Raw genomic sequence first — 10,466 nt, forward strand, 5'->3', positions numbered from 1 at the left:
TTTAACCCCAAGCTGAATTTTCAACCCCACAGCCTCATTATAGAAGCTACTCACTTTTCAATTAATTGAAATCAAGTTGAAATTTTAACACATTATTTCCTATCTCTTCATCAACTGCAACTATTTGCTCATCCATGTTCCACATACTATCTCCTTACCCAATTTAGTTTAAATGATTCTGAATTATTGTTTTCACATTTTACTGTAGCTTATTTGTAGCATATAGGGGAAAGATCACCTGCTGCAGGAGATCCAGAACATTAGCCCAATTCTTCCTGTGGCATTTATTGTGATCACTGTTCATTACAGTTCTGAGAATATACTTGAATAAATTTTTGAGCTGTCATTTGAAAATTATTTTTAAGTGCATTCTTTACAAATGATGCTAACCAAAAAGCTCATAAGGGTTGTAGAGTTTGCTTTGAGTAACAGGGTGTAATAGGCTGTGATTAAGTAAGAGCCTCAGGTGCATGTTAAATAATTTTCATTTCTCTGGATCCAATCTTCAGGGATGGCTTGGAGGATGGGCTCAGTGGCTGTTTCTTAGCTCTGTGCTAAAACACGTCCTTTCTATCTACGCAATACAGCTTAGGTTTGCATACAAGCTACTTAACGTGATAAGATCAGATCCATCATGTCAAGATTCCTCTTGGTACAAAATAAATATCAGTTAGCAAGTTGACAAAACAATCCTCTCCCTGTGGCAATCTGGAGGACTATCCTACAATTAGACTATCTGTTTACTGCCAGAGTAAGAAAAAAATCTCTTGGGCACATGCTGGCCTATCACAACAGAACAACAGGCCAATATTACAACCTTCAGTGGCAGAAAGATACAAGTGGCAGACCAGCAATTGAAAGGGCATATAAAAGGCACATCAACAATGCACTGCTGATCAGTGTGTTATGTTGCGGAGTGGAAGTTCTTGGGTTATACCCATTCTTCTTCTCCTCTGACTACTTATCTACATCCTGCTCCAGAAACAGATAACAAATTCGACACATATATACAAAAAACATATTTTATGATGAGTTGTGCCACGTGATGAGTGCCTGATACCTAATGTCTACCTAACGAGGTCTCTGATCTCAGTTGTCTAATGATCAACTTGTGACTATCCTCCTTGGGTGAGAGGGAAGGTAGGTTTGGAGTCAAGGAAGTTTCCAAGTTGACATATCTGGTGATAGCAAATAGAACTGAGTCTCAGTGGCACTCAATAATCAAGACATCTAAGCCAGGCAGATCAGCAGCATTCCAAGGCACAGTTGATCATTGACTAGCCAATCTGGCTCATTACAGGACCTGGAGCAGTAGATCTGTCACTGGGAACCGCAATTCTTTCCATTTGGCTCTGGATAACCTTTTAAGTCTCTACCCTAACAGATGTCATGAGTTTAGTTGGACAAGCAGCAGGATGCTTGCCATTGCTCTGTGCTGGTATGTGCACAATTTTATATGATTAAACTCTAGCAGTATTTCTGTTCATACTTGGCAAAACCGAAGACTTTTTTTTCCATCTTGTACTGAAGCTCTCTGGAGTTAGGCAGATGGGTTATGTCTCTTTAGGGAGAATAAATGCATTCCATATCTGGCAAAGAGAAACTACTAACTTGTATGCATTTCTTAATTGTTTAGTATTGAGACTCTTGAGTTTCCACACATAACAGAATACTGTATAAATATATACTGTATCACATAAATACACATCAATACATTGCACATGTAGTAAATATGATAGATATGACAAACTATATAAATATATGCTTCTATGTAATATAATTATAGTATACGGAGTCTAAGTCTACAACGCATGACAGCCAGATGCTGATAAATGATAGTAGTATTGAGACTTTCACTCACGCTTTTGTAACATGCCAACTGATCAGCAGGTAAATGAATTAATAGAATGTAAGCAAATATTCTCCAACCCCCACTATCTACTTTTGTATAAAATTACCTTTAATTGCCTTTTCTTACACTAGTGTTTTGTTTCAATAATAACTTGTAACGTTCCGAAACATTTCTTTCATTTGGTATGGTTTCTTCTTTAGATGAGCACTTGAAACACCATAAGATACAAGGCTATGGGCCAAGTGCTGGAAAATGTGATTAGAATAGTTAGGTGCTTGATGGCCGGCACAGGCACGATGGGCCGAAGGGCCTGTTTCTGTGCTGTATAACTCTATGACTCTATTTGTGCTATATGGGGCTTGCAAATGGATCTATAAAAAGAATACACACAAGGCACTACCTAAACTTGGTGGAAAATTGGGTGCAGAATAGGAACCAAATTAACTATTTTTAATCAATTGTCGAGTGTTACCCTTTCACTTCAATATTTGAAAGACTAGTTCCATAGGGGACTGGACACCAAAGTAAAAAACACTAAACACTGATCTTTAAAGGCATATTACAGTGAAAATGGGATTTGGAAGGACTGCCTTTGACAACCTTCTTTAAGGGCACTGCTGTTTAGGATAATGTTGCTGTTTGGCTCCTTTCAGTTGTCAATAGCATAAGAATGCAAGAAAGCAAAGAAGGGGCTCTTGGTCGCATTGAAGTTTATTCCCTTTCTATTCAAACTATCCCAGACTGCCATGTACTTTTAACCTCAGTTTCCATCTATACCACCCAGCATAGCAGATTATTCCAAATATTTAATAACCTTTGGATGAAAAGTCTAGTCTGAATTTATTTTGCACTGGCTTATATTTTTCGTTCTATCATGTCTTATTTTAAAATAATATTTTTACAAGTTTAGGATATTCTCTTTGGGACAGCAGTGCTTGACAATCTTTTAAGCAGTCTGAGTGGGTTACGTTTAAGGGAGGGCCAGTACAGCCCAATATCTATTTATAGAGTAGCGTAACCTCTGGGTGTGAACTGAATTTGATATTCTTGCCTTTTGCCTGCGCCCCCATGTGCCTCTGTAATCATCTGAATGCAGATCAAGAAAATGCTTCATGAGAAAAGGCCAGATTAGAATCATTAATCTGCTTTATTTCACAGCAAGTAAACATACTGAACAAGAGTTACGAACATATGACCATAGAAATTAGGAGGAGTAGCCCACTCAGCCCCTTGAGCCTGCTCCAACATTCAATAAGATCATGGCTGATCTGATTATAACCTCAACTCCACATTCCCATCGACCCCCGATAACCTTCCACCCCCTTGCTTATCAAGTATCTATCTACCTCTGCCTTAAAAATATGCAAAGCCTCTGCTTCCGCTGCCTTTTGAGAAAGAGAATTCCAAAGACTCCAAAGACCCTTTGAGAGAAAAAAATGTCTCCTCATCTCTGTCTTAAATGGGCGGGCCCTTATTCTTACACAGTGATCCCTAGTTCTAGATTCTCCCACAAATGGAAACATCCTTTCCACATCCACCCTGTCAAGACCCCTCAGGCTCTTATATGTTTCAATCAAGTTGCCTCCTACTCTTCTAAATTCTAGTGGATACAAGCCTAGCCTATCCAACTTTTTTTCATATGACAACCCGCCCATTCCAGGTATTAGTCTAGTAAACCTTCTCTGAACTGCTTCCAACACAGTTACATCCTTCCTTAAGTACTATACACAGATGTGGTCTCACCAATGCCCTGTATAACAGAAGCATAACCTCCCTACTTTCGTATTCAATTACCCTTGCAGTAAACAATAGCATTCTATTAGCCTTCCTAATTACTTGCAGTACCTGCATACTAACCTTTTGCGATTCATGCACTAGGACACCCAGATCCCTCTGCATCTGAGAGCTCTGCAATCTCTCAGCATTTAGATAATATGCTTCTTTTTTATTCTTCCTGCCAAAATGGACAATTTCACATTTTCCCACATTATACTCCATTTGCCAGATCACTGAACCTATCTATATCCCTTTGTAGCCTCCTTATATCCTCTTCACAACTTACTTTCCTGCCTATCTTTGTGTCATCAGCAAATTTAGTAACCATACCTTTGGTCCCTTCATCCAATTCATATAAATTGTAAAAGGTTGAGGCCCCAGTGGCACACCAACCATCACATCTTGCCAACCAGAAAATGATCCATTTATGGCTACTCTCTGTTTGCTGTTAGCTCGCCAATCTTCTATTGTGACAGGAAACAAAGGGTTGCAGTCGACGGATGTTTTTGAAAATGGAAAGCAGTTTCTAGTGGCGTTCCACAGGGCTCAGTGCTGGGATCCTTGCTGTTTGTGGTATATATTAATGACTTAGACTTAAATGTGGGAGGCATGATTGGGAAATTTACTGATGACACAAAAATTAGCCGTGTAGTTGACAGTGAAGAGGATAGCTGTAGACTCCAGAATATCAATGTTTTGGTTGATTGGGCGGAAAAGTGGCAAAGAGAATTCAATCCAGAGAACTGTGAGGAAATGCATTTGGGGAGGGCAAACAAAATGAGGGAATAGACAATAAACGGGAAGATAGTGAGAGGGGTAGAAGAAGTGAGAAACCTTGGAGAAACCACAGGTCCCTGAAGCTGGCAGGTCAGGTAGATAAAGTGATGAAGAAGGCATAAGGAATGCTTTCCTTTATTGGCCGAGGTACAGAATACAAAAGCAGGGATGTAATGCTGGAACTGTACAAAACGCTGGTTAGACCACAGGTGGAGTATTGTGTACAGTTCTGGTCACCACATTACAGGAAGGACGTAATTGCTCTAGTGAGAGTACAGAGGAGATTTACAGGAATGTTGCCAGGGCTTGAAAGTAGCAACTATGAGGATAGATTGGATAGGCTAGGGTTGTTTTCTTTAGAACAGAGGAGGCTGAGGAGTGACTTAATTGAGGTGTACAAAATTATGAGGGGCCTAGATAGAGTAGTCAGGAAGGACCTGTTTCCCCTGGCGGAGAGGTCAGTTACAAGGAGGCACAGATTTAAGGTTAATGATAGAAGAATTAGAGGTGACATGAAGAAAAACTTTTTCACCCAGAGGATGGTGGGTGTCTGGAATTCACTGCCAGGAACAGTGGTGCAGGCAGAAACCCTCAACTCATTTAAAAGGTATCTCGAAATGCACCTGAAATGCTGTAAGCTGCAAGGCTAAGGACCAGTTGCTGGAAGGTGGGATTAGATTGGGCAGCTAGATTTTTCAGCCAGCGCAGACACAACGGGCTGAATGGCCTCCTTCTGTGCCTTAATATGTTACCCGCTACACCATGAGCTTTTATTTTCTTTGATGTGGTACCTTATCAAATGCCTTCTGTAAAGCTAAGTACAGTACATCCACTGGTTCCCCTTTATCCACAGCACATGTAACTCCCTCAAATAACTCCAATAAATTGGTTAAACCTGATTTCCCTTTCACAAAACCATGTTGACTCTGCCTGATTACCTTGAATTTTTTGAAGTGTCCTGCTATTACATCTTTAATAATAGCTTCTAACTTTTCCCTATTACAGATGGATGTTAAGCTAACTGGCCTGTAGTTTCCCGCTTTCTGTCTCCCTCCCTTTTTGAATAAAGGAGTTACATTTGCTATTTTCCAATCTAATGGAAACTTCCCCAAATCTAGGGAATTTTGGAAAACTAAAACTGATGCATCAACTATCTCACTAGCCACTACTTTTAAGACCCTAGGATGAAGTCCATCAGGACCCGAGGACTTGTCAGCCCACAGCTCCAACAATTTGCTCAGTACCATTTCCCTGGTGATTGTAATTTTCTTCAGTTCCTCCCTCCCATTTCCTGATTTACAGCTATTTCTGGGATGTTACTTGTATCCTCTATAGTGAAGACCGATGCAAAATACCTGTTCAATTCATCTGCCATCTCCTTATTGTCCATTATTAATTCCCCAAACTCACTTTCTATAGGACCAATGCTCACTTTGTTAACTCTTTTCTTTTTTAAAATATCTATAGAAACTATTACTATGTTTTTATATTTCTGAACAATCACATTTCATTCAATGAATACAACTTGTCTTTGCAAAATAATACAAAATAATGAACACACTATACTTCCCCACATCAGTGGTTCATCCAGCTTGGCTAAACAAAATGACTCCATTTTATTTTTGAGCCTGGCCAAAACTTGATTTAGAGGATTTCTGTTTGAAAACCTGATTGCTTGCCTCTCCGACTATTCATAACCCAACTCCTGTTTAAGTACTTAGTACCAGGGACTTCACAACAGAATGCATGTAAGTTGTTAACAATTATTGAGATAGAAAAATGAACTGCTTATTTTAGTCTTTGAGAAAACTACTTCTAGATATAGCCTGCCAGCACTTAACTATGACCTTATTGCTTTTTATGAAGTTCTGTGATTACACAGTGCTTTAAACCACATCCCTTAAAATGCAATTTTCCTCCCAGAAAATCCTTTCTGAGCAAAAATGATCAAGAAACCTACAAAACATGACAAAATGCATCTTACATAATCCATTTAATACTTTATTTATTTCAGCTTCAACAATAGCCCTGTTGTGCGACAGTCTTACTTCATTGCATTTAACGCCAACACCACAGCCTCCATTTGCTTTTAATTTGCCTATGTGTGGTAGATTAGTTTATTGAGGAGGAAATCTAATGTTTTATGTAGTTCCATTGTCAGGTTTGAGAAACTTTTCATGAGCAATACAAAAGCAGCATATTACTTAAATAGAGGGAGGGATCTGGGTGTCCTTGTACATGAATCACAAAACGTTAGCATGCAGTTACAGCAAGTAATTTGAAAGGCAAATGGAATGTTGGCCTTTATTACAAAGGGGATGGAGTATAAAGGTAGGGAAATCTTGCTACAACCGTACAGGGCATTGGTGCAACCACACCTAGAGTACTGTGTACAGTTTTGGTCTCCTTATTTAAGGAGGGATAAACTTGCATTGGAAGTAGTTCAGAGAAGGTTCACTAGGCTGATTCCTGGGATGAAGGGGTTGTTGTCTTATGAGGAAAGGTTGAGCAGGTTGGGCCTAAACTCATTGGAGTTTAGAAGAATGAGAGGTGATCTCATTGAAACATATAAAATTCTGAGGGGGTTTGACAGGGTAGATGCTGAGAGGATTTTTCCCCTTGTGGGGGAAATCTATAATTAGGAGGCAGTTTATAAATAAGGGGTCTCCCATTTAAGATGGAAATGAGGAAGAATTGCTTCTCTCAGAGAGTCATTAATCTTTGGAATTCTCTTCCCCAGAGAGTAGAAGAGGCTGGGTCATTGAATATATTCAGGGCTGAATTAGACAAATTTTTGATCTACAAGGGAGTCAAGGTTAAGGGGGGCCCAGCAGAAAAGTGGAGTTAAGGCCAGAATCAGATCAGCCATGATCTTTTAAATAGTCTACTCCAGCTCCTATTTCTTATGATCTTTTAATGGCCCAGGGTGAAGATGCTCAGTTTCTGTGGACAAAGAGGCAATTCCATAAGAACAATCGATGAGTATCACCTCCAGACATTTTGACACCTGTAGCATTATCAGGATGGGTGGCCTATGCCTGTCGATGTGCATTATTGGGTCACTTTAGGGAAAGAGGCTGAAGACCAAAGTAAAAATAAATCCACAGGGATTAGCCCCTCTTTCAACAACAATCAATCCTTCTGGCACCAATTGTTTGTTTACTGTAGGCTTCAACAGAAAATATGCATGCCCCCAGCAAGCATAGGAACCACTGAACGTAACAGTCGCGTGCTGGGCAGAATTACCCAAGTAGCCCAAGAGGGCTTTGGAATGCTGGTTTGAGATGACACAAGGAAATGAACTGCCACCCCTTCCACACATAGCCAATTTCACGAAGGTAGGAGTAAAGATGTTTTACTGCAATTATATGGAGCCTTGGTGAGACTGCACCTAGAGTAGTGTGTGCAGTTTTGGTCTCCTTACCTAACGAAAGATATAGGGCTGAATTTTACTAGCCCTCCGGCGTCGGGGGTTGTAGCGGGGGGGGGGGGGGGCCTGGAAAATTCTTCCGGAAGAATCCCACCACAACCTCCAACACCGAGAAGGCCCAGCTGCATTTTACCAGTGGCGGCGAGGCCTTGGTCCGGCGGGACCTTCATTTTACTATTAAAACATGCAAATTAACTTTTTTCCCACAGCTGTCCCATACCGATAATCCAGCAGCCAGGACAAGGTAAGTTTGGAGTTCCGAGGTGTGACACTGGTGGGGAAGGTGGAGGAGTGAAATTATCAGGATAGTGCGGGGGAGGGGGGGAGGGGGATGATTGGGTTATAAAACTTTGTATTGGCTGAGGGGATGGTGGGAAGGGGTTGAAGGGAAAAGGTAACAAGGTTGGGGGAGAAAGTCCAGATTGGGAATAAAGTTTATTTCGGTTCGATAAGCCCAAAGACAAACACTGTGGGGGATGGGGGAAATGGGCTCCAGCTTTTGTTTAATTTTTTTAAAAGTACAATGTTAAATAACATGGCTTTAAAAATTCAGATGTCTTCGAAGGACTTGAAGCCCTTTAAAAATGGCGCCAGCGCTGGACACTGCTGCTGGGGACACAATGGCTGCCCCTCTGCGTCATCGGGGGTGGCCGCTCCGCCCATTTAAATAAACCCCCACACGAAATATGGGGCTCAGTGTCGGCTACACAGTACAAACGGGGTGATGAAATCAGAGCACGTCGCCGCAATTTGCACCACGCCAGTAAAATTCAGCCCATACTTACCATAAAGGGAGTGGAACAAAGGTTCACCAAACTAATTCCTGGGATGGAGGGATTGTCCTATGAAGAAAGATTAAATAGACTAGGCCTTTACTCTCTAGATGGACGTGCTTTCCAAAACGGGGTTTGGGGAGGAAATCTGCAATTGGATCAAACTGCTCTACACAAACATCAGTAGCGCAGTCTCAATCACCGGGTGGGAATCAGAAAGTTTCCCAATCCAATCTGGAGTCAGACAGGGCGTCCTCTCTTGTTTGCTGTATTGAACCCTTTGCTGAGTCGATTAGGAAGGATGCGAGCATAAGAGGGGTGACAATCCCAGGCAGTGGAGGCACTCAGTTTAAAACCTCCCTGTACATGGACGACGTTGCCGTCTTCTGCTCAGATCCGCTGTCCGTTCGCAGACTGATGAACATTTGCGACCAGTGCGAACTGGTCTCGGGAGCCAAAGTTAACCAAGGTGGGAGCGAAGCCATGTTCTTTTGAAACTGGGCTGACCAATCCTTTGTCCCCTTCACCGTCAGGTCAGACTACCTGAAGGTGTTGGGAATATGGTTCGGAAGGGCTGGGGTGTGCACCAAAACCTGGAAGGAGAGAGTAGCCAGGGTACAACATAAACTGAGCATGTGGTTGCAGAGATCTCTGTCCATTATGGGTAAAAACCTGGTCATCAGGTGCGAGGCGCGCATGTTGTTGCTGTACGTGGCGCAGGTCTGGCCCATACCCCACTCCTGCGCCGTGGCAGTCACCCGAGCCATTTTCCCCTTCATCTGAGGATCCAAAATGGATTGGGTCCGGAGGGACACGACGTTCAAACCTCTGGATAAGGGCAGGAAAAATGTACCCAACGTTGCCCTCATCCTGCTGATCACCTTTGTGTGCGGCTGCATCAAGCTGTGCATAGATCCCCAGTACACAAACTCCAAGTGTCACTACTTGCTGAGGTTCTATCTCTCCCCAGTATTGCGAAGGATGGGTCTGGCCACATAGCCGCGGAACGCTCCATCCAGTTGGACCGTGCTGTACCACCTATCCTTCGTGGAAAAGTTTCTGTAGAAAAACACCTTTGACCACCAATCCATCAGGCAGTGGTCTGCACGGAATGTCCTCAAGGCCCTACGAGAAAAGGAGATGGTGGATCCTGTCGGATGGTTCCCCGAGCAGACTGCCAGTCATTTTTGCAGAATGCCTCATCAGCAGAACTTCCAAACAAGCACCAAAATGTAGCTTAGCCGGTGGTGAGAAGAGCCCTCCCGGTCAGATCCTTCTTGCACGCCCGGAGTCTCACCCCCTCTGCACAATGGCCTCGAGGTGGCTGTGGTGGGGAAGAGACGGTTGCCCACCTCCTTTTGGAATGTGTCTTTGCAAAGCAGGAGTGCAAAGAGATGCAGTGGTTTTTGTCGAGGTTCATCCCAAGCAGCTTTGTAACACAGGAGTCTGTGCTCTCCAGGCTGTTCCCAGGGACGCACACCAAGATAAACATCAACTGCTGCTGGAGGACTATCAATTCGGTGAAAGACACCCTTTGGTCTGCCCGAAACTTGCTGGTCTTCCAGTGCAGAGTTGTCCATGACCGAATGTTGCAGACTGGCACATTCCAAGGTCCAGGACTACCTGCTGAGGGTCACACTAAAGCTTGGGGCAGCCGCAGCAAAGGCTCAATGGGGAAAGACCACTGTCTAAGGTCCCCCAACCAAGGTGAACTGAGGGGCTAGATCCATGGAAAACCCCTTGAACTGTATTCAGAAAATATTTGTTTGCTGTAAAATGTACATGGCATGTAAAATGAAATGGAAGGGTTATGAGGCAACTCACTCCTGTAATGAAGGAAACTGATCCCCTTTGCCCT

The sequence above is a fragment of the Heterodontus francisci genome, chromosome 12, assembly GCF_036365525.1.
Source record: "Heterodontus francisci isolate sHetFra1 chromosome 12, sHetFra1.hap1, whole genome shotgun sequence".
Taxonomy (NCBI): domain Eukaryota; kingdom Metazoa; phylum Chordata; class Chondrichthyes; order Heterodontiformes; family Heterodontidae; genus Heterodontus; species Heterodontus francisci.